This window comes from Ornithorhynchus anatinus, chromosome X5 (assembly GCF_004115215.2).
Source record: "Ornithorhynchus anatinus isolate Pmale09 chromosome X5, mOrnAna1.pri.v4, whole genome shotgun sequence".
Lineage (NCBI taxonomy): Eukaryota > Metazoa > Chordata > Mammalia > Monotremata > Ornithorhynchidae > Ornithorhynchus > Ornithorhynchus anatinus.
Window position 1 is genome coordinate 59,022,623 of NC_041753.1, and position 21,962 is coordinate 59,044,584.

The following is a 21,962-nucleotide window of genomic DNA, read 5'->3' on the forward strand; positions in this document are numbered from 1 at the left end:
CGCTCGGTGAGTCGTTTTGCTTGCTGCAGTCACGAGCACCGTGCAAGAGCCTGGAGCATTGGGAGTGGGGGGGTGGGTGCTCACCTTCTCTATTTCGAGCTGACAACTGGAAAGAGGGAGGGAAGGTCCGCTCCCTCCAACTTTCCTAGCAAAGTCCTTGTCGCAGCTTGTAAGTTGGCGGGCTTTGTCTCGAGCCGGGGCGCTCCCCGGGCCCCGTTTGGAGAAAGCACCCCAAACCGCAAAGGGCATCTGATCCCAGGGGATAGCCTCAGCAGCTCCCTAGCTTTGCTCCTCTGTCACTACGCCCCGGTTCACACTCCTCGCTCTTCACAAGCCACTCTACCAAGTCTACCTCGTTTTCGGCTCCGGTCGAATCTCTTGCCCTCCCTTCTCCCTGACATCACCATCCCCTTCGCCTCCCCCAGCCCATTGCTCTCCCTGTCGCGTTTTTTCCAGGAAACCCTCCAATCGGTGGTATTTATTGAACATCTACTGTTTGCAAAACACTGTGCGAAGTCCTTGGCGGAGCGCAATACAGTTGGTTGACGCCGTCCCTACCCTTAAGATCTTACAAGCGATTAATCTGTACTTTCCAAGCGTTTAGGACAGTGCTCTGCGCACAGTTAAGCGCTCAATAAATATGATTGAATGAATGAATCTCGCCAACCTTTTTCTTCTCGGCCCCTGCAATTGCCCCTTCAGCAGGTCACCCGAGCATTCTCCCCCCCCATCCCACCCGAGCATATTTTTAGGCTCCGTTGCATCCTCTCACGGGTATCGTAAGTCCCTCAGGGCAGAGATCACGTCTCCTATTTTTACTGGGCGCTTAATACTGTGCTTTCCTTACGCGTTTAGTTTCATGTGTGTCTCCTTCAGACCAGGAATTCTCTCTACCAGCTCTACTGGGTCGTCCTCCCCAAATGCTCAGAACAGTGCTCTGCATGCAATAAGTGCTCAGTTAATACATTGATTGATTGATTTTTTTCTCTTCACCTGCTACTCTCCAAGTCTAAGGTTGAAAGCCATCTGTAAATTCTCACAGTTGTGCCCGCCACAGCTTCTGCCAAAAGCACTGGAGCAGCTGTGCCCACCGCAGCTGCTGCCGAAAGAGCAGGAGCTGTGGCACACTGAAGCATGCAGATCATCCAGTCTTTATGGATATAGAAATGTATTTATGGGCTTTATGAACACGATCGATTTTTGCTCCTTTTTACCGGATGCCTGCAAATTTACGTAGGGTTGGCAACCCTGGTGCCACCACTGCTCTGATCTTTTTCAAAGCAGCTGTGGCAGGGAACGGTCAACTCCTTGTTTTGGACTTTCTCAAATACTTGGTGGGTAGGGTGCATTACACTCAAGTACTACTACTGCTATTTGAGAGGAAAAAAATCAGCCATTCATTGGTATTTACTGAGCGTTTACAGTGTGCAGAGCACTGTACTGAGCGCTTTGGGGAAGTATAACGCAATAGAGTTGGTAGATGCAATTCCTTTCCACGAGGACCTTGCAACCTATAGGGGGAGGCTGACGTGAAACTAAATTACAGATAGGGGATATAGAAGAGTTATAAGGGTGTAAACATAAATATGGCTATGTCTGTCAGAAAAGAAATTTTCAGATGACAGAGTGTGAAATTAAAGAGTGAATATTGACAATTGATCTGAGAGAATGATTGAAAGTCAATCTGGCAATTTTTGTGAGATGATTTTTACATATCTCCTCTAATCTGGCCCTCATTTTTTAGCACCAAATATGCCAAAAAAATTATCAACATTTAAATATTTATCCAAGTATTTAGCATCCCATACACAATTATAAGATCCCTTAACATTATTCTCTTTGGAGCAGAACTTGCTATCCATCTATTCAGAATTAGAAGCATCATCAAAAGAGCCTTCCTAAAGTGTCAGATATTCTGTTGAAGTCATAAAATCAAAGAGTACATGCGAACAAGTAATCAGTCCTTGTTCATTTAAGGCAACTCATTTAATCTTGGCACTCATTTAATTTGGCACTAATTAAAGCTTTTTCTATTCATCAATTTTTATTCCAGCAAATGCAACTCTCAATGCCTCAAAGCTGAAGTGCATTGTCTTTCATGCATTGAATAGCTAGCATAAAATTCTCCCATTGACAATGCATGAATAGCAACCAAAATTTTCCACATGCATTTTGAAAGAAATTTAGACTAACGGTTAGCCATTTAGGTTGATTAATGAAGAATGATTTTAAAAGCTCATACATTTCAAGGAGTCTAATCACTAGGAGCGGTGATAGGAAATCCACATCGTAGTAAAGTTCTGTACTGGTCACAATCATTGGTCGATCATTTTGCTTGGTCATAGAATGATTGCAATTCCGCTACAAAAACAGTGTAAGTGTGGAAATATTTATATCGCTGTACCTCAAGCACTTCTAGTTCTCACTGAAGAATATACCAGCTTGTCTGAGCACAATTGTGAATGATGATAATAATAATGTTGGTATTTGTTAAGCGCTTACTACATGCAGAGCACTGTTCTAAGCGCTGGGGTAGATACAGGGTAATCAAGTTGCCCCATGTGAGGCTCACAGTCTTAATCCTCATTTTACAGATGAGGTAACTGAGGCACAGAGAAGTTCAGTGATTTGCCTGGTCACACAGCTGACAGGCAGCAGAGCTGGGATTCAAACTCATGACCTCTGACTCCCAAGCCCAGGCTCTTTCCACTGAGCCACGCTGCTTCTCTAGGTCAAGGTCGAGGATCTTGTCTACCAACTCAATTATGTTGTACTTTCCCAAGTGCTTAGGACAGTGCTCTACATACAGTAAGTGCTCAGTAAGTGACACTGATTGAGTCATAGGGCTCCATAACCAATTTTTAGTAAATCTTTTTTTAAAAAAATTTCTCTTTCAATTTTGTGATTACAGATGCACACCAGGTTATGAGTTCACCATAGCAGGTGCAACCGAGGGATTCATTCTGCACAGTTTGCTCCATTCCCCAGCACTGTGTCTGATCACTGCAGGTGGGTCATTCCCTCCCTGTTCCCTCTCCTCCCCTCACCCCATCCCACCCTCCTCTGCCCAGGCTGCTTTCCCCGCCTCCTGTGTTACCTTAGTGCTGGATTGTTTGCCCTGTGGTAGAATCTTTTGGTTCTAGCTCTGGTGGTGCCACTTCCACCTACTCTCTCTCCCCTCCTCCCTCAAACCCTGTCTCTCTTTCTTTCCTCAGCTTTGACTGGGATACAGGGAGAAGGCTGCATGGCAGCCACCCAGGATGAAGGTGAAGGCGAAAGGATCTGGGTACAGTGCTATAGAGTTGTAGTTTGGTGGGGTGGCGGTGGAGGTTTGGCCTGTGGGGAAGAGGATGGTTCATCTTGCTCGGAGTCATGGCCTGAGCAGCATACTCTGTGAGGAAGCCAGATAAATAGGGCAGAGGCATTCAGGAGGAGGTGGCCCGTTACAAGGTATTCTATGTAGAAAAGGAGGCTGCTTTGCAACCCAAGTTGGGCAGGTTCTCCACTGAAGTTTTGAAAAAAACCAACCCCTGCCACAGCAGTCTTCTACTTCTGCAACCTCCTGTAGAGAGGCATAATCGTATTACCACTCTTCATTTAGTTAGTGTTGTGGTGTTAGGCTTTGAATTACTTCACTGAAGTTAACGATTGTTTAGTGCTGTTTAACGTTTCAGTATATAACGTGTATAGGAATTTCATATAACTTTCCCAGAGGCTCTGGAATGGATCCTAATTTATGCCATAAAACTGGGAAAATCGTACCTCACAATAAAAACATTCATGACGCAACCACATTTTCAAGGAACGGATCCCCATTGTATTGTAGGATATGCCTCTTCGCTGCTTTTTCCATAATGGTGGACTCCACTAAAGATGATGCTGTTATTGCTAACTCAGAAACCAATGACACTGTCCGCTCTTCCATCAGTCAATCAAAAGGTTTTACTGATATTTGCAATAACACCTGATGTTTCTCCTTGATCGGGGTGAATGACAAAAAGCTTTACTTTCACTCTTGTGTTAGGCTTCAGAAATGAAACAGTATTAGGATACACTGATAAACTTGACAGCCATCCAGCTTGCTAGTTCAGTTGACTTAGAGATGAAGCTTATTCTAGCCAATGCTGATAGTTGAGAGAAGCAGAGTTACCTAGTTGATGGAGCACGGTCCTGGGAGTCAGAGGACCTGGGTTCAAATCTCAACTCCGCTAGTTGTCCACTGTGTAACCTTGGACTTAACTTCTTACTTCTCTCAGCCCCATGTGGGACATTGACTGTGTCCAACCCAATTATCTTGTATCTACCCCATTGTTTAGTACAGTGCCTGGCACACAGTAAGTGCCTAAACACTTACAGTAAAACAATGTTCATCTCTTGCTAATGGGGCAAGTACATTTAACACGACAGCTACGTTTGTTTTACTGCTTCAAAACTCTTCCCTGTCTTAACGTATCTTCTTTCTCCTCCTGCTACTTCTCCGCTTGTTCTCTTCCTTTTCCCCAGCTAACCTTCTAACTGTATCTTTCTCTCACTTTTTCCACCTGTGTCCTCTTGCTTATGCTGTTAATTTGACCTGCAACTCCCTCCCCACAAGAGTTTGACAGACCACAAGCTCTCTTCATGTTCAAAGACCTCCTAAAATTCCCCCACCCCCATCGTATCTCTTTTTTAAAATGGTATTTATTAAGCGCTTACTATGTGCCAAACACTGTACTAAGCACTGGGGTAGATACAAGCTAATCAGGTTGGACACAGTCCATGTCCCCCCTTGAGGCTCACAGTCTAATCCCCATTTTACAGATGAGGTAACTGAGGTGCGGGGAAGTTAAGTGACTTTCCCAAGGTCACACAGCAGACATGTGGCAGAGCAGAGATTAGAACCCAGGGCCTTCTGACTCCCAGACCCATGCTTGTACCACTAGACACGTGCTATCCTAGGCCACAAACCTTCCCTGATGACCTCTCAACATCTGAATCATTTCAACCTAGTAGACATCTCTGACATTTATATATTTACTATGCAATCAGTGATTTATTCAAATTGTTCTATTTGTAAATACCTTTCTGTCTGTCCACCCCCCCCCCCCGTGGAGTGTTAATTCCTTGTGGGCAGGGATTATGCCACTTTTTTTTTCACAATTTCCTACGTGCTTATTACAGTGCATTGCACCCAGTGGATGCTCAATGAACACTGTTACTACTCCAAGAAAATATTATATTCTCTGTCTTCAAAATCATTTGGATGAACAATCTGCAGAATGAGGAGAAATGTTGTCTTAAACATCATGGCGTGTTAGTGCATCTTCTGCTGCTTCACACTGAAGTTTCGTATTGGCAGTAGAATTTTGCTTTAAAGATTTTGCAATCTATCCATTTGTTCATGCCAATATTTCACCTTGAGGTTTTTTTACTTGGAGATCGTCTGTGATAGTGTGGCTTAGTGGAAAAAGCATACGCCTGAGAGTCAGACGACTTGGGTTCGAACCCCAGCTCTGCCACGTGCCTGCTATGTGACCTTGGGCAAGTAACTTGACTTCTCTGTGCCTCAGTTTCCTCAACTGTAAAAATGGGGGTTCAGCACCTGTTCTCCCTCCTACTTAGACTCTGAGCCCCATGTGGGACAAGGACTGTGTCCGGCCTGATTAACTTGTATCTACCCCAGTGCTTAGAACAGTGTTAATCAATCAGTCATTTTTACTGAGCACTTACTATGTGCAGGGCATTACTATGTGCAGGGCACTGTTCTAAACGCTTGGGAGGGAACACACAACAATGTAACAGATGCATTCCAGTAATAATAACAATATCACTATATTCCCCATAAGCAATGGAAAATGAAGGCAGGGAAATCATAGATGCACCACATTCCATAGTCACTCGTCCTAATCTTCATTAAGAAGCTTCATTAAAACTGCCATTTGCTTTTTTTATTCGCACTCCATCCCTTTTTTCAAAATGATTTTCTTTTACTATCTTCCTCTCTCCTATTCTCCGAGTCTCTGTTTTTGTTGTTAGCGAAAGCTATTGGGGACAGTGTTGTTATTTGTATCTCTTTCTCTCCCTGTTCCTTTCCTTGCTGTTGAAACTGGAGGATCCTTCTCTCTTTTCTAGCAACTGCCTAGTGCCCCAACCCTTCCTGCCTTTGCTCTCTCTGCCCACTCCATTTCCCTTCACCATCTTTATACTCCATATAACCGTATTTTTTTTTCTTTGTTTCCCATCCCTCCGTGTCTGTGTCTAACCTGAGTATCTTGTATCTACTTTGGTGCTTAGTACAGTGCTTGGCACATAGTGAGCACTTTGCAAATATTATTATTATTGCTGTTATTCTCCTTCTCCCATCCTCTGTTCTGGGCTACTCCCTTGCTGACCAATCGGGCCAATTTCATCTCCTTGGTTGTCAGAGAGCCAGGGCACAATCATTCCTCAACTGCTCTTCTGGCTGTGTGCCCTGTAACTCTTGGGGTCTTCGGAGATGTTTTTCAGCGAGAGTTTGAGATGTCCAGAAGGCTCCTAAGTTTTGCAGAACCAAGTTGGGATGAACGGCCATCTTACACATCCAGCGATTCCCTTAACGTGCCTCGGCTCATTCGGGCAATTAGTAGTCGTTATGGGCAGAGAATGTGTCTGTTGTATTGTACTCTCCCAAGCGCTAAGTACAGTGCTTTGCACACAGTAATCGCTCAATGAATACAATTGAATGAATTAATGGTATTTATTGATCGCTAACTGTGTGCGTAACACTGTACTAAGCACTGGGGTAGATACAAGCTCCCACAAGCTCCCACATAAGCTCACAGTCTAAGTAGGAGGGAAAGCAGGTATCGAATCCCCATTTTATAGATGAAGAAACCGAGGCCCAGAGAAGTAATTCGCCTAAGGTCACACTGCAGGCAAGTGGAGGAGTTGGTATTAGAACCTAGGTCCTCCGACTCCCAGGCCCGTGCAATTTCCCCTCGGCCATGCTGTTTCCCATCAGCATTTGATGCCCCACCTAAATGATTCAACCAAAGTGCTGCAGTACCAGAAAGAACTCAAGCCCTCTGCCTTAATCTGTGCTCTCAGCTCTGAATAAACTGTTCACCAACTGTGTTCCAGCCCTTTGAAATCCCTGGAAATGAACGGTCCCAACAAAGTGCTTATGAAAGTGGGAAAGTACCAACTGTTCCATCAAGGATTGGAGTGGAAAAAAAAATCCAGAGGCTGAGGCAGCACAGGAGGAAAAATAAGATTAAAAAAAATAAGAAATAAGAAGAAATAATAAGAAAAATAATCAGGCCAATAAGAGGGAAAAAAATTGACAAAGGAATTCAAAATGGGATGAGGCATTACATTTGTAGTTGGGTAGAGAAAGAAGCAAATGCTGTATCAGATTTGAATGAGGCAGTCTAGACTCTGCAGTTATCTCAGTTTCCCTCAGAGAGACAAACAAGAGGGAATAAAGACAACTACATAATACCAACATAAAATGCACTGCTTAAATATAGAAACAAATACACAATCGATAAAGTAAAAAATAAAATTTAGAAGAAACCATCTTATATTACACTCTGAATTCCTTAATTAATTGTCAAAATATTTGAGCGCCTGCAGCTATATACAAGGCCCTGGTACTAGGCAGTTGATACAGAGTGAGGAGAAGAAGAGCCTGTGTGGGACAGGGATTGTTTCCAATCTGATTATTTTGTATCTACCCCAGTGCTTAGTACAGTGCCTGGTACATAATAAATGCTTAACAAATATTACAATAATGATATTAATAGTTGAAGAAGACATGGCCCATACCCTCGTTTAACTTTCAACCCTTGTCTTTTCTTAATATCTGGGGCCTTTCTGCCCTTCAATCTGGGGCTGTTTTTTGATTATAGATTTCCTCAAGGCTGGGGCTGTATGTTGGGAAAACTTGCAGGATACCGATTCCTCAGCCTATAGTTGTCAAACTGGCTAAAGGGTCATTCCTAAAGGGAAGTGCCCCAGGTGGGACAGGGATTGTGTCTGATCTGATGATCTTGTAGCTACCCCAGCACTTAGTGCAGTGCTTGGCACATAGTAAGTGCTTAACAAATACCACATTATTATTAAAGTTGGAATGATTGCTTGAGGACAAATTCATCGGTAGGGATGGTCACAGTAGTGTCAGGCCTATCACAGTGCTTCATGCACAGTCAGCACTTAATAAATGTTATTACTACTAATTTGTGCCACCGTTTGGATTGTAAATCACAAGTCTAGTGCCATCATCTGTTTAATTTCGCTCAGAGACATTGCCTGTGTTCTTCAACGAGTCCATTCTTGAGTCTGGATCATATTTTTTTTTTGAAGTCAAAAAACCTTTTCCATCATCAGCAGCAGAGCATTTGCTGAGCACTTCTTGGGGCTAAGCATTGTCCAAGGCACTGGAAGAACATAAAAAAGAATTGAAAGGGGTGATCCTAGTCTTTGAAGAATTTACAATCTACACCTTAACTATAAAGTAAGATTCAGATGAGTTAATAAACCAGAGAAAAGTATCCTATAGTATGATGAGACTGTATTTTAAAACATTCCAAACTATTTCAAGGTATAGGATACTTTTCTCTGGTTCACTTTTTTTTTTTTAATTTGGGGCTCTTTAGGATAATAAAGATTTTTGGATTGTTTCTTTTTCTGTCTTCTAGTCTTTTGGTGGAGATTGTTTCAGTCTGTCCCATTTCTGAGCACAATCTGTCAATTTTGTTTAAGATCCTGAATTTCCATTTTTCCCTACACCTGATTTGTTTATTGGGTCACTGAGTTTTTAAGAAGCAAAATCAGGCATATTAGAGTTGATGCGACTAACTCCTCTCTGGTCTGAAACAAGGTGTGAATGCATTTTAAATCAATTTCTGAGGTTTGAAACACCCAACTGAATTCTTTACAACATTCGATTCTCATTCTGAATTTTTCACTTCCTGTTTTGGGTTGGTCAGGGTATCACTCCATCCATATTTCTTACCTTAAGCCTTATATGTGCTCTGTTCAGAAAACTTTCTAGCATACCATCAATTTCCTGGGCATTGGATTTTTGATTTAGTCAGTCAGTCATTCAGTGGTACTTAATGATCGCCGATTGTGCGCAAGATCACTATGCTCAGTGCTTGGTTAAGTACAACAGAGTAGGTAGACATGATCCCTGCCTACAAGGAGCTTCCAGTCTACAGGAGACAGAGCCATTAAAATAGATCACAGATAGGGGACATAGAGTATAAGAATATTTCCATAAGTATTGTGGGGCTGGGATGAGTATCAAAGTGCTTAAAGAGTATGTAGTCGAGTGGATAGTTGATCCAGAGGGAAAGGCTTATTGGGAAATACAGGGCTTTGTCCGAGAAGGCCTCTAGGAGGAGATGTGATTGTAGGAGGGTAGTGGTGTACTGTTGGGTATAAAGTGGGAGGGAGTTCCAGGCCTGAGGGAGAATGTTAGCAAGGGAGTTCCAGGCCTGAGGGAGAATGTGAGCAAGGGGTTGATGGCGAGATCGACATACAGAGAGTAGGTTGGTGTTAAAGGAGCAAAGGGCCTGGGTTGGGTTCTAATAGGAGAGCAGGGAGATTAGGTAGGAGAAAGAGCTGATTGAATGCCTTAAAGTCAATGGTAAGGAGTTTCTGTTAGATATGGAGGTGGATAGGCAGCTACTGGAGGTTTTTGAAGAGTGGGGAGCTTTGGATTGAACGGTTTGTCAGAAAAATGATCTGGAAAGCAGAGTGAAGTCTGGATTTGAGAGGAGAGAGACAGGAGGCAGGGTGGTCAGGTCAAGGTGGGAAATATGTCTTTGGATCATTGTGGTAGTGCTTTGGATAGAGAAGGCAGGGTGGATTCTACAGATGTTGTGAAGGAAGAACTAACAGGATTTGGTGACAGACTGAAAATGTGGGTTGAGGGAGAAAGATGAGTGGAGATTAATGCCCAGTTTTGGGATTGTGAGACAGGGAGGATGGTGGTGCTATCTGCAGTGATAGGGAGTTCAGGGTTTACCTGTGAAATGAAGGCTTTTACAGTTTTTTGCCTGCATATACTGTTTTGATTGCTCCCAGATCATTCTCTGGGGCTTGAGTGTCCATGTGTCTTGCATGTAGATAATTAATAATTGTGGTATTCGCTCAGTGCTTCCTATGTGCCAAACACTGTACTAAGCTCTGGGGTAGATACAAGATAATCGGGCCCCACATGGAGCTCACAGTCTAAGGGGGAGGGAGAACAGATATAGAATCCCCATTTTGTATATAAGGGAACTGACGCCCAGAGAAGTTAAGTGACTTGCCCAAGTTCACACAGCAGACACGTGGTGGGTCTGGGATTAGAACCCAGGTCCTCGGACTCCCAGGCCCATGCTCTTTCCACTCGGCCATGCTGCTTCGCAGTGCTTGGCACATAGTAAGCGCTTAACAAATACCATTATTATTATTACTGAAAGTTTCCAGAAAGAACTGAACGGCAACTATAGTTGCAAAACTGCTCCGTGGCCAGATATGGCCTCACCTGTCGGGGCAGCACTATGTAGACCTAGGGAATGTTTGTAGAGCTGCTAGCTTCTTGTCCAGCTGCAGAGCTTGCTCTAAGAACTCTGACATCACCATGTTCTCCCAACTGACAGAGGGCCTGACAGGCCTTTCCAGGTCCATCCCTGTTTGCTTGGGGATGGCCTTTGAGAGAAGACCCTTCCCGAATGATAGACACTAGAGGTGACCTGGCATGACCGGTGTGGAGAATCTCCCTAGAGAATCACCATAAAGGCTCACTTCCCAGTTCTTCCTCAGTCACGCCCTATTTTAGACAGTGTTTAGGAGGAATAGTGCTCTGACAGAGTGCTACCTCTTAGGGGCTGAAAGGATTCCCTAGAGATTCTTGGGTTTGGGGCCGTGGAGCAAGGGGGAGGGTTATGGATTCACTAGAGCATTGGTGCCACTCACATTTACAGCCCTGGGGAGTCTAAACGTTGAGCAAAATTTCTTTCAAGCTGATCCTCAAGCACACAAAGGCTCAGTACTGTATAAAATATGAGAGAAAGCAAAATCGATGCCAGTATAACAGGAACCGTACTTTTAACTTTTGTTAGCACACTTTAAAGAAAGGTGGGTCAGTACTATGAAGCTAGTCTGACTTTATGGACAGGGACCTTCCTATTTGGAGAATTCTTCAAAGATTTACTGTTTTTGAGAGGGCTTTTCAATGAGACTATTCAAGTGCGCCGAGGCAGGGTTTTGGTATTGCTAGGGAAGAGGGGGCAGGGCAAGGGAAAGAAGCAGGGTGGATCAAGGTCATGCCCGGGGTTCTTTGTGGAGATTCATAGAGAAGCAGGAGAAAATAATATATTCTGCTTTCCCTCCCACTTGTTTGCAGTTCATTATCTTCTCGCCACTAAGTTGGGGAACCAATCGGAGGAAGGGGCAGGAAGGCAGATCATAAGCCGATGCTTTAATTGGAAGAATCCGAATCACAAAAATCATTTGTTGTTGAGTTGTAGGTTAGCAAGCCCTATTCCTTTCATGCACCCACTGAAACTTCTCTAGGGTTAATTTCCTCTTGTATAATACTATAATTATGGTATTTCACAATAATTATTATAGCAACAATTATGGTACTTAATAATTATGGTACTTGTTAAGCACTTACTATGTGCTAAACACTGTTCTAAGAGCTGGGGTAGATACAAGGTAATCAAGTTGGACACAGCCCCGTCCCACATGGGGCTCACAGTCTCAATCCCCATTTTACAGATGAGGTAACTGAGGCTCGGAGAAGTTAAGTGACTTCTCCAAGGTCATAAAGCAGACATGTGCCGGAGCCAGGATTAGAACCCAGGTCCTTCTGACTCCCAGGCCGGTGCTCTATCCATGAAACCATGCTGCTTCTCTGAGTGTGTATTTGTTAAGTGTAACAAATACCAAACACTATGTACCAAACACTGCACTAAGTGCTGGGGTAGATGCAAAATAATTAGGTTGGACACAGTTGCCGTTCCGCAGGGGGATCATAGTGTAAGTGGGAGGGAGTAGGATTTGAGAAGCAGGGTGGCTTCGTGGCAAGAGCCCAGCTTGGGAGTCAGAGGTCATGGGTTTGAATCCCGGCTCTGCTGCCTGTCAGCTGTACTTTGGGCAAGTCACTTAACTACTCTGTGCCTAAGTTACCTCATCTGTAAAATGGGGATGAAAACTGTGAGCCCTAAGTGGGACAACCTGATTACCTTGTATCTTCTACCCCAGCGCTTAGAACAGTGCTTGGCACATAGTAAGCGCTTAACAAATACCAACATTATTATTATTATTATGTGCATTTCACAGATGAGGAAACTGAGGCCCAGGGAAGTTAAGTGACTTGCCGTAGATCACACAGCAGACGAGCGTCAGAGCCGGGAGTGGAACACTGGTCTTCTGACTCCCAGACCCACGTTCCTTCCACTAAGCCACACTGCCCCTCACCACCCGGAGTGTTGTCCATTTGGATCTTCAGCTATAAGACCCAAGACAGACTCCTTGAAACAGAGACCTATGACAATGGTCTATCAAGCACAGTGCTCTGAGTTACAAAAGTTCTTATCACCCATACCGTAGCAGCAGTAATTTATGTATTACCTCTTATATAATAACTTTTTAAGGCCAGATTGGGAGAAGACCTATTAAGATCTCTGAAAAATGATGACTGATAGGTTTCTGCTAAAACAAAGATAGGTTTAGAAAGTGTTTAGGAAGTCACATTTAGGGGACCCTCTGCAATAATCTATGTTGCCTTACCTATTTTGTTATACTTTTGACATGGGTGGAGAAGCAGCGTGGCTCAGCGGAAAGAGCACGGGCTTTGGAGTCAGAGGTCATGGGTTCGAATCCCGGCTCGGCCACTTGTCAGCTGTGTGACTTTGGGCAAGTCACTTAACTTCTCGGTGCCTCAGTTACCTCATCTGTAAAATGGGGATGAAGACTGTGAGCCCCACGTGGGACAACCTGCTTCCCCTGTGTCTACCCCAGCGCTTAGAACAGTGCTCGGCACATAGTAAGCGCTTAACAAATACCAACATTATTATTATTATTATTATTAGAGGACTGAAGAGGACCAACCTGACTAAGCAGAGATTGTTTTCCCCATTTCCAAAGACTTCCCCTTTCCTCAATTTTTTTGTGAAATACTTACACTGCACAGCAGGAGACCAGAGGGGCAGAGAAGAGTTTTTTTTATTTTACACTTGCAAATTAATTTGCTGTGATGCTTGAAGACAAAGTGGATTATCTCCCCCCATCACTGCAAATTTTGACTGTCCTCTACACCTGGCCCCTGGAATTCAATCTACTAAAAGAAACTAATGAGGAACCAGCCAGGTTGTCTCTTTGCTATCAGTTGGATATTGTGAAGACTTTTCTTTCCTTGTAATTGTGATTCCGATCCACCAAGGGCCAATTGTCAAAGCAGCCCCATAAACTGGGAGATAGTATTTGCCTTATTAAAACATTGCTTCCAATAATAGGTCCAGCAAACCCTGATGATGATCTACAGAAGCCCTCCAGTTCAGATCTAATCAAGGTTTCAGTTCAAAACTGAATCAAGATACAACCTAGTAGTAACAGGTATTTAGTCAACACCTTCTAAGCTCCGCACACTGTTTTCCCGGGCTTGGGAAAGTGCAAAAGAGGCAAATCAATCATTGGTATTGAGTGTTATGTGCAGAGCACTGTACTAAGCACTTGGGAGAGTGCAATATACCAATCTATTCCCCGGGCCTGTGTTACTTGCCCTGTGCCAAACTGCAGCCATCAGCACAACCAACTTTCCCCTTTCAGAGCCATCCTGGATGAAAGGAGGACACGAAATAGCTGTGGCTAGTGCTCCCTAAGACTATCCAAGTAATTTGGGGTCATCATCCCGTGACTTGGTAGGTTTGGGCCTCCAGTAAGCTTTTGGGGGATTTGCTGCTGATTTACACCTAAGAGGGTTCAGCAGCCTGTCAGAGAAGAAAGTCAACTGCCTCTATTTTCTCCCCCAAGCAATAGCGTAGTCTCCCTAAAGTGCCCAACAGTCAGATTTCACAGATACTCCTCTTTCTAGAAAAGAGATGAAAAAGTACTTACTAAATATGTAGATTGATACATACAGACAGATGTACAGAGGTATCCAAGTCAGAATCTTCTGTCTCCCTTAGCGAGGAGAAAATAGTTTAATAGCAGCAGTGATTAGGAAATAGAGACTTTAAACCCAAATCCTGGTTTAACCCCAGTCGGAACCTAGTCTGATTCTGGTCTTCAACTAAACCTGGGCTACCCCCCAAGCGTGGCTTAGTAGGAAAGGCACGGGCTTGGGAGTCGGAGGCCATGGGTTCTAATCCCAGCTCTGTCACTTATCAGCTGTGTGACTTTGGGCAAGTCACTTAACTTCTCTCTGCCTCAGTTACCTCATCTGTAAAATGGGGATTAAGACTGTGAGCCCCTCGTGGGATAACCTGATTTCCTTGTATCTACCCCAGCACTTAGAACAATGCTTGGCACATAGTAAGTGCTTAACAAATACCATCATTAATTAATTAATTAATTACTCATCTTTTGTCCTTGTCAAAGGCCCTTCTTCTTTAACTGGATTACCAGCCAGAGCAAACTTCAGTTTCAAGTTCCAGTAATTCCACAATTTAAAAGTGCCCTAACCCTATGGGGTCTGCTTACTGTTATATTATACTCTCCCAGGCACTTAGTACAGTGCTCTGCACTCAGTAAGGGCTCAATAAATACCACTGACTGACTGACATATAGATTCAATATATGGTTACAGAGCTTCTGCTGTCCCATGTCCAGCCAGTGCAGCATCTCTGGTCCCATCTTCGCAGTGCACTCTCCAGTCCGTCCAGTTACCATTGGCTTCAAAGCTTTCGCCACCCTTCCACCAGCTTTTCCCATCTTACCTGTTAGCCCTCTTCACCCGCTCCTCCCCAACTCCTGACGTGATGGGAGTGGCAGCGCGGTGGTAATTAACGATTTTTCAGGTGCCCCATTCCAATCGGAAGGGGCTCCTGTGGGAATAGGGATCGGGGGCGGGGAGGGGGGGAATACAATGGCTCTAGAGCTAGGGGGTAGGCCAAGGGGTCACCCTGAAAGAAACACTCTAGGTTCAGGGGTTTGGACGGCGTTCTGTACGACATCATACTGGGCTCTGAGGGCACAGCTGGGGTGATGTGATGACATTATACGGAACCGGGGGGGGGGGGGAGGGGGGGCGGCAAGTTGTTCGCAGCCTCAGGGTGGCCAGATATGTGAAGCCGACCCTGGCTAACAGTGAACTTCCCAGGGTTCCTTGGAAACATTCGACGAGATCTCTGTAAAGCCCCAGAGGTTTCGAGTTCGCAGCAAAACCTAGGTTTCGCCTGGTCTCATGTTTCTTTACAAAAGGTTTATACAGCTCCCACTGTAGCCTATATGCACAAGAAAGAATGGTAGCCATACCCAATGAATGCTTCTCTCAGATCCACACACACAGTCAGAAAAAGTCCTTGACTTTTTTTTTGGAGGTGGGGGAGGGCGATGTGAAATGAATGTCCTGCCCCCTCTCATTGTAGGCCTTTAGCAACTCAAGTCATTCATTGTTTTCACTTTAACCATGGGCCTGAGTTACTGAGTTGTGTCTGCACTGTGAGCCTAAGGGGCTTCTTGTGTGGATTAGACTTAATCACACCAGATAAAAGAGATTGCGGCCCTCTATGAAAAAAAAAATTAGGAAAGAAAAGACTTTCTTCTGCTATCCAATGTGGTCTGGCATGGGCTTGACTGTGAATAGAATAAATCCGTTTTTTAACTCCTTGACTAAATTGTATTGCAGCCTCTAGGCCAAGCTAGAATAGAAGAGTACTGAAGGTCCTTGGGTGAGCTATACAGAGGAAACCCCATTACATCAAACTTAATGAGATTGTCCAAATCCTTTTGTGGTAACAGAATTTTGCTACAATGGAAACTGAACAGGATAGAGGAAGCAGGGCAACCCTTCCATGGTCCAGCCTGGGAGTGCTGGGGTCTGGGCATAATCACCCTAATCTTCCCCATGTGCTGGGTATGCAGATGAAATCCCATCTTAATGAATTCCTTTACAGCAAAGGACTCACATTAAATTTTTTCAAAGTTTCGGCCAACCCCTCTTAACCACTATGTATTTCTGACCCCATTATAATGACCCTTAAGGACTCAACGTTCAAACATTCTTCTGAGTTGAGCCTCCTGCTCCGTGATCATCAGTTGTCCTGATCGAAAGCAGTTTCCCATGGGAAAGTGTCCCTGACTGATCAAAGGCGGTTTCTGATCAGAAATGAATGATCTTTGTAAGATTGGAGTTGGCCCCTGTCCAACCAGGGTTGATCTCGGCGAGCAGTCAGAGCCTGCCTGGACTGGCACCAACTGACTGTCGGGCTTGGGGTCGGGACTGGGTCATCTTGCTTCTGCGGCAGGCCTAAACCACTGAGCCCCCAGAGAAGCCGGACTACTAGGTGAAGCAGCCTAATCTTGCCTGTATCCCAGGGCCCCAAGGGACGTCCCTTCTGGTCAGCGAGGGGGTGTCCAGGGCCAAGCAGGATCAGGATGCTTTGACCAAGGTTTGTTTTTTCCATTCCCGCTATTCAGGACCACAGGAGAAGCAGCCTGACCTTGCCCCGAAGCCCAAGTTCAGCCACGTCCAACTGTTTCATTGGACCTTGGGTTTAGGAAGGTGCGGATTTCTGATGGAGATTGGTGATAGACCCCTGTTGGAAAGAGAGTGCATCTGGCTGGAGACCATCTCCAGCGAGAAGAGCAATTGAAGACGTCAGACCAGATGAACTGATTCAGAGGAATTTTTCACCAAGATGGGTGCTAGAGAGGTCTACGACGGCACTGGAAACCTATCATGATGAAAGATGATTAGCGATTCTTGAAAAAGATTTCGCTGTAATGAGCCCTTTGTTTTAAGAATATTTGTAGGATGGAATTTCACCTGATGACCTGACACTCAGGTAGACGCTGAAGTGACCCCGGTCCTTTTTCACCCCACCTTCTTAGTCTGCTCCCTGCAGAGGCTCCAGAGATCTAGGACACTTTATAGCTTCGAGTAAATAATCATGGTCTGAATTTGAGACACGACACTCCAAAGCCCAAATGAATGGCAGTTGTCACTAAAGCATTACGTGCAGCTACCATCTTTCACCCAGGTTACTCCCTCGTTATGTCTGTGATAAAGATGGATGATAAGTGTTTGGCAATTAAACTGAAAACAAATGTGGGGAATGATGGCCTTTTTTTTTTTTTTAAGGGCAATAGCAGCGATAGTTAACAACAACGATTTCAGCACACAAAGTCTGAATGAAGACTGTGAGCCCCAAGTGGGACAGGGATTGTGACTGACCTGATTACCTTCCATTCACCCCAGCGCTTAGTACAGTGCTTGGCGCTTGGTAAGTGCTTAACAAATGGTACAATTATTGTTATTATTACTGCTTCCTTCTCCTGTGTTCTACTTAGCACGGTATTTCAGTGCAAATTTCCAGAGGTCCCACCCCTCTGCATTTGCAGTGGGGAAAGTTTCTATCTGAGTATAATGCATTTTCATTTTTAACCTCGATATCATAATTCAGCATCCTTAAATCAACAGTGTTGCACTGTATAGTTGAATCATGACATGCTTGCATAGAAAGGAGCTGTATTTGTGCATCTGAGGCGAGGATTATCATAGCGTAGCTCTGAAAGATAGTCTTTTGTAGCATGTTTACTTCTGGAAACAAGCCTTATAAAATTGTTCCGACATCCATCTGTCTAGCTAACTTCATCCAGTTTTTTTACCAATGGGACTAAACGAGACATGGTGTCACAATAAAAGCTTACTGGCCAAGCTAGGTCTCGGGCAACAGCATGCGGCAGGGTGAGTGACACAACCAATTAAAATATACATTTGACAGAAGGGTAGAGATGCCCAAGGCTATGGAGAATCCCATAGATGTAACAATAAGCCCCCTTTTAACTCATAAATGTGCATTCATTCAGCCAAATCTAGTGACCTCATTGATCTACCATCAGTCATAATATTGCTCCGAACATCCTCTGATATGTAACTGGGCCAGAAGATTCCTCAGAAACTTGAGGACACAGTCACAGATCCACAGTGACATATTAGGATATGTGGAGTCTGGCACTATGGGGGTGTTTATGGAATATTGGTGATGGGTTTTGGGTTGTTGTTTTTTCATATTTGAATGACGTCCTACTGGGGCCAGAACTTTTCAGTGAATTCACAGAGGGAAGATCAAGTTTATATAAACCCATGCCGGCATGCCCAGGGTGAATTCATGTGGGGCAGAAAGAATTGTTCTTCCTTGGTTCCAGTGCACAAATGGAACACTCAGGAAGGAGCAATGCATAGTGGATATAGCACGGGCCTGGGAGTCAGGACCTGGGTTCTAATCCCTGCTCCACCACTTGTCTGCTGTGTGACCTTGGACAAGTCACTTAACCTCTCTCTACCTCAGTTACCTCACTTGTAAAATGGGAGTTGACTGTGAACCCCATGTGGGACAGAGACTGTGTCATTCATTCATTTGTATTTATTGAGCGCTTACTGTGTGCAGAACACTGGACTAAGTGCTTGGGAAAGTACAGTCCAACAATAAACAGTGACAATCCCTGCCCACAGCAAGCTTCCAGTCTGACTAGGTTGTATCTACCCCAGCGCATAGAACAGTGCTTGACACATAGTGAGTGCTTAGCAGATATTATTATTAGTATTACTTTTCATGCCCAGCCTTAGTGTGCCACCCCAGGACGGGGAGATGGCAACCACCGCTACTGGGTTGGGTAGTGGCTGCTGCTGGGCTTACTCCACATAACCTGCCTGCGTTGCTTCTCGAGTGGCCTAACGAACCTGCGTTATTAGTAGCCGAGACCAAATGAGGATTGGATCAGATGGCCTCTTGAGGCTTCTTCTGTGATATTTTTCTTCTACTGGGGCATTGGAGCTAATGGAATCCAATTAATCTGGTTGTCCAAAACACCAATATCAGACTCAATGATGAAATATTAAAAATCATACTGGCCTGTTGTTCGTGTGTCACGAAAAAAAATATTGGGACTCCAAATTCTGTGAGGCAGCAGAACAGCTAGCTAAGCCTCGTTCCTCTGGGTTGGAGAGATATGACTTTCCCCATCACGTTTTGGGTTGGACACGTAGTCGTAACATCAGGGCCCTACTTCCCACATCAATTCATAGCTGGGGTAGGGATTTCCTTGAGCCTCCATGAAAATGCACCCATTCATTTGCTGCCACCATCCCATGATTCTGAGATTGGGTACCCCGTGAAAGGCCTGGGAAGTATTCAGGGTTTAGCTAGCCAAGTCCCACAACCCAAAGGGCTGGCTCCTGAGGTCTGGAGGAAAGCCAGGTGTCTCCCACCCTCCCTGTGATAGCGAGTCTTCGCATTTAGTAAGTTACTACTAAGTGAATTCTACGACAACAACTACTACTATTACAGCACACACACAGAGAGATTACTGAGGCACTCTCCTTGGTTAGCAACAGTTAACCTCTCGTAGTTAAATGGCAACAGTATTGGTTAAGGTTTCAAAGGCAGTAAAATGATACCCCAGAAAGGAATGCAAAAAAATCTTAAATTAGATCCAGGAATAACTACCTTTCCCTGATCTGATATTTGTTCCTAACTGAAACCGCAGGGTTACCACCCCACCGAGCCCACTGCTCTGTTTGCCTTGGAAAGTTCTTCTACGGATACAACTTTCAAGAGATCTTCTTTTGAAAGCTTGTCCTGCCAATTGCTGTGGACAAGGGAATGGGTTGACCGCCTCTGTTGTATTCTCCAAAGAGCTTGGTGCAGTGTTCTGCACACAGCGAGCACTCAAGAAATTCATTCGATTGATTGATTTATCTCCAGTCTTAATCGTGGCTAGCCAGCCTCAAGCACCTTATTCAGTTATAAGCCCGGCAGCATCTGAGTTTTTTGAGGCAGTCAGGTTATATCTCACTTGCCTAGCCTCTCACCCTCAATCCTGTCCTATTATTGGCTATGCCCCATCTAATGTCATCAGGGGAGTGAAGGGTAGCCTGTGCAAATGAGATTTGTCTCCAGGAGGGGTCCTGAGGAGCAGGGGTGGAAGTGAGCTGAAAAGAGAAGCAGAGAGGCCTAGTGGAAAGAGCACAGGCCTGGGAGTCAGAGGACCAGTGTTCTAATCCCAACTCTGCCACTTGTCTGCTGTGTGGCCTTGGGTAAGTCACTTCACTTCTCTGGGCCTCATTTACTTCATCTGTAAAATGGGGATTAAGACTGTGAGCCCCATGGGGAACATGGACTCGGTCCAACATTGAGAAGTAGCGTGGCTTAATGGAAAGAGCCCAGGCTTGGGAGTCAGAGATCATGGGTGCGAATCCCGGCTCCGCCGCTTGCCAGCTGTGTGACTTTGGGCAAGTCACTTTACTTCTCTGTGCCTCAGTTACCTCATCTGTAAAATGGGGATGAAGACTGTGAGCCCCACATGGGACAACTTGATCACCTTGTATCCCCCCAGCACTTAGAACAGTGCTTTGCACATAGTAAGCACTTAAATATCACCACCAACATGATTATCTTGTATATACCTCAGTGTGTAGTGCAGTGCTTGGCACATAGTAAGTGCTTGACAAATACCATTGAATAAAAAATGGGGGGGAGGGGAACCAGTAAAATAATAAGTGCTGGTGTACTGTTCCCCCTTTCCAGTTTGAATGATTTTAAAGTGGACATGCTGGTGTACCCATTCGAATATGAGTTGATTTCTACTTTCACCCTTTGCTGAGGACTTGAATATATTCCCTGCTCTAGGTTAGCTTGCTGGACTATCACAAAAGGCTGTCAATCAGCAGGGTGACTTTGGGGGAGGGATTTTTCAGTGCAGTCATCTGTGAAATGAGGATAATAATACTAACTCCATTTTTCAGAGGTTTGTGAAACTTAATTAGCTAATTAGACACACAATAGGATCAATCAATCAATTAGCTAATTATTCAAGCCAGAGGATTGGTGATATTTTATTTGGCCTTTTTGATCAAAGAATTGACTAGGGATTTTCAAAGGTACTATAACACCCTAAAAGATAGTCACTCGGAGTAGTTTTGTCTTTTTATGCACATTTAACTAACCCATTCATCCGATTTCATTTTATAATGAAGTAGAAATATCAGGGCATCGATGTGATTGGCTTTCATTTCAACTTTAAAGAAGATGAAAGAAATGCGTGCCTTCTCGTACATTTATAGATTTCCTTTAATTTGTAAAAACTACTTTCTAATTCTCCAAGGTGGCAACTATATAGTAAGACGGCAACTGGGGGAAGAAAAGAACCGAGATTTCAACAATAAAAGCTGTTTGATTTTCTACCATTTGTTCTTCGTTGATTGCTGAAGGGAACAGCTGTGAGCTTTGTGCTCAGTAGTTATCACATGGCACATATGTTCAGGGTGGGATCTAGTAATAGCCATTCAAACAAACATGCCTTTGTCATGTTTGAAAGACATCTTTTTCAACACGGCTATCACAGATCGAGGCAAATAAACAATTTGCTCCAGGATATTGGGAATTTTTAGCACAGTGCAAGCCTAACCCTTTCCTGCCTCCCCCATTAGATTAGCAAACCCCTTGAGAGCAGGGGTCACCTCTTCTACTTCCTCTGTAAATTCCCCACTCAATCAGTTGTATTTATTGAGCACTTACTGTGTGCTGAGCACTAGACTTAGCACTTGGGAGAGTAGAGTATAACAATATAACAGACACATTCCCTGCCCACAACGAGCTTGAAGTCTAGAGGGGGAGATGGACATTAAGAGAGATAAATAAAATTGCAGATATGTACATAAGTGCGGTGGGGCTGGGAGTGGGGGTGAATAAAAGGAGCAAGTCAGGGCGACGCTGAAGGGAGTGGGAGAAGAGGAAGAGGGGGGCTTAGAGAAGGCCTCGTGGAGGAGATGTGCCTTCAAT

General features: G+C 44.4%; 1 long non-coding RNA gene across 1 annotated transcript; it reads left to right on the plus strand.

Moving 5' to 3' along the window:
- Positions 1-72: 72 nt before the first annotated feature.
- Positions 73-17,236, plus strand: LOC114808176. Its single transcript, XR_003756032.2, has 3 exons — positions 73-169; positions 2,912-3,009; positions 16,597-17,236. It is a non-coding gene; the product is annotated as an uncharacterized LOC114808176 (long non-coding RNA).
- The last annotated feature ends 4,726 nt before the right edge of the window (positions 17,237-21,962 follow it).